Here is a 7,878-nt window from a genome sequence, read left to right as displayed (position 1 = left end):
CACACAGTAAATAGAATTAATCTTCTGTTAACAGGCATTAAATCGTGTTATCAATATAGGTATTATCAATATTTTTTTAACGAATATAGGCAATAAACATATTTTGACTTTCACTGGCACATTAAATAATGAAATAAACGATAAAAATAAATTTCGCTGGAGATTAATGGGACTCATTCATTTTTAATCAGTATTATAAAATGTATGGAGGCGATGGTGATTAAACATTTATAGTTCCAAATGATTATTTAATATACTTATATTGATGTTGTGCTGTTTTACATACTTCTAGGGTCAAAATTATTGAGAGAAGTTTTGTTACCCCGGTCCTTCTATATTATGATACCAGTTAGGTAGAATGAATTTTCGTACCTCCCAAAACAGAGACTTCTTTCCATCTTGAGCACCTCATAGGTAAGGTTAACTCATTGAGACACTGTTTCAAGTTATCGGTCGTATTTAAATCTCAACAAGTAATGCAGGAACATCTGCATCAAATTTTCTGATCGACATACGCCTTTTCAAAAAGAGACAAATTATTGTGAAGGGGACAGTAAAATATTTTCAACATAGCTTACCAAACAGCAAACTTTCCATTCCCATGGGATGTGCAGAGATTCTATAGAAAAACTTTCACGAGGAACTTTTTGTCATTATCAGTAATAGTTAGGCGATACGTTCGGCAATATGTCCCTTAAAATCCAAATATCAATATAACTGGAGTGCATGTAAATGCTTATCAGAGTTGCCATAAAAAATAACATTTCATTACCATGGATCCATGGACATGAACGCATCAATGGAAATTTTTACTCCTGGAACAAATTAAGGCAGCTAGCGAAAATTTAAGTCACTGGCCACAGATCTGTGTGATTTCTGTGACCGTTTTTCTAAGGCTTTTGTATTCAATTATATGACTATGAATGCATATGGTTTTGAAGTCTCCAATTTTTTAGCCTGGGTAGAAGTAAGAGGGAGGAGAGAAAAGAGAGGGAGAGAGAATGTGTCACTTGAAATAATTAAATTTTTGTTTGATCTTATTCCTTTTTGAGGGAAATTTCTCTGCCAATTGAACAATCTGCGGATTTGATTGTGATTTTTAGTGGCTGCTGTTAATGTACATTTGAGTGAAATGACTGACATTTTACATGTCTTTCACATAAGCGCGTGTTAATTTAATTGTCTGCTTCTTTATTGTCTGCATCAGTTTAGCTCAGCTGCCATTTCGATGTAATAATTTCAACAATTCCAATTCATTTCATTTATCACGTTTTCTCCGATGACATCCGAGCTGATTGCTTTCTCATTAGCCCTCATCACACACATAACTTAGAACCTAACACTTACTTGTGATCCTTTGTGTAAAGGGTATTAGCATGTAAGCTTATTTGTTGTTTGAATATGCATAAATGCATGTGTTAGAACCTTTTAGGGAATTGCGCTACAATTACTTACTAAAGAAAATACATTTAACTTAGAACATATTTTTTTCAATTTCAAGCTATTTTTGTAGCCCAGATTCCTTTCTTAAAACATAGTTTTTGAGAATGGGGGCTATGTACCTAGCCTTATGTCTTAGAATATTCATAAAGGGCGGGAATATGGATAACACTTACATACTACGGTTAATTCATTACTAGGAATCTGTAGGCCAGCGTACACATAAGAATTTAGTTCAATCAAACAGGCAATAAAAATTTATTTTCCCAATCTAAGAAATGTAAAAAGTTATCACAAAGAAATAAAAATACCAACATTCAGTCAGTAATAAAACTTTTCTTCCGACTGCTTCACAAGTAAATATTTGTGAACTTGAATTTAAAATAAAAAGCCCCGCAAAGTGTACTTTTGGCATTCCCGCATGTATTTCTCATATTCTTTGTTGCTATTGATCCTTACATAAATAAAGGATAAGAGGTGAAATTCAAAAAGAATTTTCTGTGAAATCTGGCATGTAAAGATTTTTTATTTGCATACGTTTAATATTAAAAATTCTAGGTTCAGTGGAAACGTTTTGCTAGAATTATGGTTTTGTCGTCGGATTTTGGCAATGGTAGTATAAGTATTTGCTGTCAATTTAGGGAAAAATATAAACTGTGTTCTGTTGGGCTCTAAAGTTGATGAAAAAATAAGTTTTTTTGATGTCCAGCGCCAAGTGGGCGCCTTAATTTACCGATTCACCATAGTTATAATAAATACATATAACGATAGCGAAAACATATGAACTTAGGATTGAATATTATACACATTTTTCAGGATCTGGTCTTTCGAGACCTTCAGGGATAACTTGTATGAACACGGTATGTAAGAGGCTGGAATTTCGGTATAACAGGTGCTTCGTCATTTTTGAATACTTAAATAGAGCTTTTAACGTAGTGTGTGCTTATTTAAAATTATAATTATTAGACTCTTTAGCCTGTATATCGTAAATATAATGACAACATATAACATTTTGGAAACAGAGTCTATTCCTGCAAAGTTATTAGTGATCACAGTGAACAGTTACATCTATGAATATATTAGTGACACTCGCTTATATAAAGTTCCATGCATGCAACTTAGATCCACATTGATACACATACATACTATACTGAAACATAAATCAGCAAATACGAGGCTGCACAAACATACACTAATTAACATGATAGTAGCAAGCAAATTATGTGCTGTGCACTAACTTAGTAACTGCAAATAGGTGCACAATTAATTGGAAGCATAATGAAGTGACCTTTCGTGCTACCGAAATTTTATTACTATAGCTCGAAATATGGAAATTTTAGTCAGAGAGCAAAATTTTGAGGTAATTCATTTAGCAATTCTACTAATTGCAATGCCAGTTATAAGCACACAATAAAATAAGCAGTGAATTTGAGGAGGAGAATTAGCATCAAAAGCGAAAATTATTTTTTCGACTGGCGAAAGCTTTGGCCCTGTCGTGGGTCGAAAATTTTTTTTGAAAAAAAAATCATTTATAATAACTTAACCTAGGTTCGCATTCCAACTACTTACTTTAAAAAAAAAGCGAAATCCCGTGGTTATCACTCCCACTAATTATCTTTAATAGGGCGGGCATATTTTCCGTTTGACAACAGTTTAAGAAACTTTACATTATCCATTCTTAATCAATTGACTACCGTTGGCAGTCAGCATTTTGTAAATATAAACATTATTTTCAACCATATTCGAAAGTTCGACATTTAATACTACAGTTTTCAAATATTAGAAAACCTCATTGAGATAGGGTTTTTATCTGCGTTTTCAAATAAACTTAGGACAGATTTGCAAAATAAAATCCTGCTAAATATAGCCAAAGCAATGGAAGTATACAAGCAGCTGCCTATAATTCAGTTTCCTTCTGCAAGTTAGCTTATTGTGCTAAAGAATTTAACTTGGTAAACCCAGCGCAAGAGGCATCATCTCCAATTTGAAGAAATTGGTGTAAGAAAGCTTCACCTCTCGAATTTCTTCTAAGATAATCGAATACTTACACTCTGCTATATTCCATGCTTTCGAAGGTAATGCTTATGTCGTAAATTTTGTTGCAGCAGAAACACCAAATAGTGGTAGGTCAAGTGTTCATAGCACATAGATAAAGTGGTGAAATATTCGGATGCTTAGTGGTAAAGATCCTCGGCGCTAGAAAACTCTGGTTAAGAAATGCGGATGCTAATTAAAGCTGAAGCTGTGCGTGCAATAGTCAGCACGAATAATTAGTGTATAGTACACATTATATACATAGTTGAACACTAATATATGTGCCCATACATGCTTATGTATTTGTGCCTTAAAGCTTTCGTATAGAGGCGCATCGTTTAGTACTACGTAGATCTATGCCAAAATGAATATGTGTACATAACAAAACAGCTCATGTGTTTTGACTGCTTTATTGATTCTTTTAAAATTGTTTGCGAACTTCTGCGTATTCCCTCCGGATATTGTTCAGTTTTTTCTTATAGTTTGATAGTAGTAGTTTAGTTGTCATAGTGGTGGGAAATATTTTAACAAACACAAGCTTATAGATATGTGAATTTCAGTAAATATGTATGTGAAAATATTCATTTAATTTCTTCCATTTTTCTTTTCAAATTATTACTTTAATGTCTGAGTGGTAGTGACTTAAACTTACGGCGCCCCTAAGGAGCCAAGATTCAAATTATTAGACCAGCAATTGCCACGGAGATCGTGTGCCAAAATTTTTAGGGATGACTTTAGTAGTAAACAAGATTAAGTGCATGACTTGTGTGTAGTTTTACAAAAGATAACATAAACACGATAATATCGACAAAAAAAGAGAACGGAATAAAAAGTATCGACGAAAGAGAATAAAGCGGCGAAGGGCGGCAGCTTCTTGAATTTTTTGTTCAGATTCCAACAAACTGTTCGTATTCAAGTTCTTATATTCGAACACTACCGGTGCGTATACGCAACTATAGCAAATGAAAGAATGTAATGTCATTTTTCTCGTCACTCACGTAAAATAAGTTATGTCACCTTAGATTAATAAAAATTAATAGCGTTTGAACGGCAAAATTCGAAAACCTAAAAATTAATTTACTAATATTTATTTTTCTCTAGAACCAAAACAATGAATATATATTTCTCATAGACAGCATCTCACTCGAATAATTAACCGCCAAGATGCTTGCAAGAGTGTCTCTTAAATTTAAAAGTGTGTGTGTGAAGTGGGAGTTAGTAAATGAGGGGGGAAAGGGTATTGGAACGAAGTTCTTACGGCAGGCTTGGAGAAGATAGGGATTTTACTGCGGGACCTAACTGAAAAAAAGTGATAGTAAAACTGTAAGAAATAACCCGTAAGAAAAAGACTGAGATCGCTAGTTATAGCCTACATTTAGGTTTTGCAAAATAATTAGGCATAGGAATCTGTAACATTATTGTGTATGTAAATTAGTTTTGCAATTATTTCTATTTTTCCTATGTAATTTTATGGTGTCAAACAAAAATAAAGAGACATATTTTTTGTTATTTTAGCTTTTTAGTTATAATTTGAATTATTTTTTTATTTTACGTAATTCATTATTTCTTAAAATACTAAATTTTCTTAATGCTTATCTCTACTTAAATAAAAACTAATCAGCGAAATTTGAGAGAAAAATCAACACAACCTACATTAAATTAAGCACAAGTTTTTTTGCAAATTGTATCGATTCTACATTATCCGAAGGAACTTCGTTCCTACCTGGTGTCTCACGACACCACATTTTTTCTAAGCGGCAGATATGTGCGAAAAATATACCAAAGGGTTTGCAGCTAAAAAAACCATTATTTATTCATTCTTGCTTCATTTAAATTTCCCCAACCTCTCTTATTAATAAAAAAATATTTATAGTAAAAAAAAAGCAGTTCTACTAAGTATAATTGACAAGCAAAAGAGGTGTTGAAGATGCGCTAATACCAATGTATGTGTATGTGATTTGACAATTTTGATACCTTTGGCTCACCGTATTGGAAAACCTTGTTTTGGAACTCAGGACGAAAAAGCTAATTTAATCCTTAAAGCCTTATTAACTGAAAGATTATTATAGATTTTTGAGTCTAGTTCACTACTACCAAAATGTTTAAAACAAAGTTCAAAGTGTTTGGTTGCCATTAAAAAATTTATTGAAATATAACCTCTCATTACCTTCTTAAAGTTCTTAAAGGTTTTGTTGTTGTCGATCAAACAAATGCCTAGCTGAACTCAAAAAGTAAAAAATATCTTTACACTACATGGCTCATGCAATAAACTGTTGGCTCAGTGATTGCACTAAGTAATTAATCAGTTATTTAATTATGATAACAAAGGGAACTCCTTTCCACAAGTGTCAGCAGTCTTTGTTTAAGTTTTTAAATGGATATTAATTTATTAATTAATTACTTAATTAAAAGGCAGTATGGTATTTTATTCTCGTTCTTTTAATAGTTTTTTAAGATACTCATATTCATATATTATAGCAGAATTCAGTACGCATCCTCCTCTTAATCATCAGTTTTGTTATATCGAGGAAAGGAAATTACGTATACACACTGTAAATATGTATGTATTGTGTAGGGTATTTGCATTTATATATATACACGGATGTCCTAAAAGTGCACTCAAGATATAATTTTGTGTAATTGTATACAAGTACAAAAGTACTTAGAGAAAATTTCTCGTGAAAATTTATAAACCTATCCTATAATTTGTAAACAGTTTGGTTAGTTGTCAAGGTTTCGTATACGCTACGGGGAACCTATAAGATGATCGTTATATATGATTGCTCGTTTAATTCTTTACTGCACTTTCTTTTGTTGGTAAAGTGATATTTTTAAAAGAAATATTTCTTTGAAAATTTATTTGTTGACAAATTTTATTATGTTGTTATGTTCTACCGGTTCAAGTGGGCGCTAAATTCCGATGTAATAATTATCCGAATTCATTCACTCTTAATGTGGTTTTAGGAAATCGTTTACGATCTTTAATTAAGTGAAAGACTGCGTGGCTATGTATAATGTCTTTTCGCCCCAGAAAATATGTTGTTTTCGTAAAAGGACTCTATTATATATAAGTAAGAAATATGGTTTTTTCAGACACGGCATTATATTTTTTCTGATAAATTCTGTTTTAAATGTAAATGTAAAGTAAATATATATGTTTGAATAATATCAAAAAAGTCTTTAATCAAGGTCATTACATATATTTTGCTTGTTCAATTTATGTTTTTTGAGCATTTAATTATTATTCTCCATATTTTTCGTTATTGAATTTATTTTTATTTCTCTGCTCTATTCCAACATGCCACACTGTATATGTAGAAAAAGACCTTGTGTGACGTTGATGCAATTAAATTTATTAGAATTAATTTGCATGTGCTCACTGGACAGCTTGCCTCTATTATCGCATACCTATTAATTTGTGTAGAACAGACACTGAAATATTGAATATGAAATACAATTATTTAAAAGAAAAACTTTTGAATAATGAACTTAAGTGCAGTTTTTATTCACACAATTAAAAATCGCTCATAAAGACGGTCAAATGCCATCAATTAAAGTTAAATTTACTTCCAAATTAAATACCAAAAACTAACTGTTATAAAATAATATATGTACTAACTAATTTGCGCAGAAGAAAAGTTTCTAAAGCGAATTGTAGAAGCTTGATAATTGCAATAATGATAAATGCTATGAATAAGTACAAATTTGTATACATTTAGAGGAAAATAAATATAGTGTTTTCTGCTTCCAGCAACATTATCGACGAAATTACGTAACTTGTTTCTAGATTGCCTTCGATTAATACTGATTTCAACAGTGTACTCAAGTAAATAACCCAAAAAGTCTTTTGCGTTCGCATTTTATTGCAAATTTATATATAAATATAAGCTAAATAACGATGATACTGATTAACTGCGCCTCCCTTTATTTAGTAATTTATTACAAAAGAGAAAACAAAAGACACAAAGAGCCAAAGAGCCAAGTGAAAACAACAAAATTATCAAAGAAATTTCATTTCATATAATAAGAGAATATTCAATAGTCAAATATTGTCCGAAATACAACTAAAAACAAGAAAAAACGTTAACTTCGGCAGCACCGAATCTAATATACTCTTCACAGGTGCATTTCTTTTAGTAACTATGTGTTTAGTTTCTATGGCAGCTATGTATATGCTATAGTTAACCGATTTAAACATTTTTTTGGAGATTACATTGTTGCTTTAGAAAATAATTTATACCAAATTAAAATGAAAATAAGTGTTGAATATTTTCATTGCACACTAAATACAGAAATAACCTTTATTCTCTTACTAACTCAATAGAAATAAAGGAACTTAACTATTATGTGAGGCAATCACAAATAATATCTGCCTGTACATATATTGTTCTGTTAGTATTATGC

This window comes from Bactrocera tryoni, chromosome 4, assembly GCF_016617805.1.
Source record: "Bactrocera tryoni isolate S06 chromosome 4, CSIRO_BtryS06_freeze2, whole genome shotgun sequence".
NCBI classification, from domain to species: Eukaryota; Metazoa; Arthropoda; class Insecta; order Diptera; family Tephritidae; genus Bactrocera; species Bactrocera tryoni.
Note: the sequence above shows the minus strand (reverse complement) of the source record.